Here is a 1,396-nt window from a genome sequence, read left to right as displayed (position 1 = left end):
GGCCTCTGCTCCACAAATCAGATTAGCCGGAGACTAATCGAACTGCCCATGTTTCCAGCGAGTGCTGGAGCCCTTGCCCTCCCAGACCCTCCCGCCTCCTTGCGCTCCCGATTGGGTTGACGAACAACACATTTCTTGGCTATTAGGAGAATGAGGAATCTAAGGAGCTGACTTGATTTCAGTCTCCTTGTTATTTTCCCCAGGAACTCTAAGGGCTGTCTGCTAAACCCAATTATTGGCAGCAAACACATTAAATATTGTTAGTAATAAAGATGAGCGCTCACCAGAATTATCCCATGCCTCCCAGTAGCCTACGGAGCCCTTGGGCTCTAAGACACAGAATCACAGAATTTAGAATTTCACAATGAATGAAGAAAGCATTTATTAAGTGCTTACTATTTGCAAAGAATAGCCTATTCCGCTCTCTCCTGCTCAGCCCAGGCAAGGATTTCTCCCTGAAGTGATTAGGAGAGTGGCCAGACGACAGCAAGGATCCCTGAATTAGCCATCCTTAAGAGACTAGGAGGAAGGCTCTTTGCTCATTTTTATGAACAGAAGCATCTTGAGTTCATTTTTGACCACATAGAAAGAAGAATGCTTAAAGAGAGCGGTCAAAGAGGAAACGAATGATTTTAGGAAAATGATTCTCGGAGGCTGTGAGGAAAGCAAAGTGGTTATTGTTCTGTTTGATGAACAAAGTGTAAATTGAACTGGTACCTTATCCTGAGCTCTGTTACTATTTTATCATAGTGTAAAATCTCCTTGTGTGGGAATACTGTACATTGTAACCTCAAAATGATTTGAGGGAGAGAGGTTTTTAAAACCAGTGAATGACTGTTTATTATATAGTCTTTTTTCTCTCTCAACACGATGCTTGGATTGTTGTTGTTTCTGACTCTTCCTGACCCCCATGGACCATAACACAGCAGCCCTTCTTTCCTCCACCATCTCCTGAAATCTGTCCAAGCTCATGGTCGTGGCTTCCATGATATTATATTTCCATCGCATCCTCTGCCATCACTTTTCCCCGCCATTCTTTCCCAACATCATGGTTTTTTCCAATGGGTTCCATCTTCTCATTATGTGGCCAAAGTTTTTACGATTCAACTTCAATATTTGTCCTTCCAATAAATAGCCTAATAATTGGTTATCCAAGGAACTCTCAAAAGTCTTCTCCAGCACCATAATTCTACTGGTCTCAGTTTTCTTTATAATCCAGCCCCCACAGCCCCACGTTGCTGCTGGAAAAACCACAGCTTTGACTATACGGTCCTTTGTCAACAAGGTGATGTCTCTGCTTTTTAGTGTGTGGTGTGGATTTGCCAAAGCTTCTAAGAAGCAATCATCTTTTAATTTCATGGCTGCAGTAACCATGCTTGGATTAGGTAATTTAAAA

The sequence above is a fragment of the Dromiciops gliroides genome, chromosome 2 (genome assembly GCF_019393635.1).
Source record: "Dromiciops gliroides isolate mDroGli1 chromosome 2, mDroGli1.pri, whole genome shotgun sequence".
Taxonomy (NCBI): Eukaryota; Metazoa; Chordata; class Mammalia; order Microbiotheria; family Microbiotheriidae; genus Dromiciops; species Dromiciops gliroides.
Note: the sequence above shows the minus strand (reverse complement) of the source record.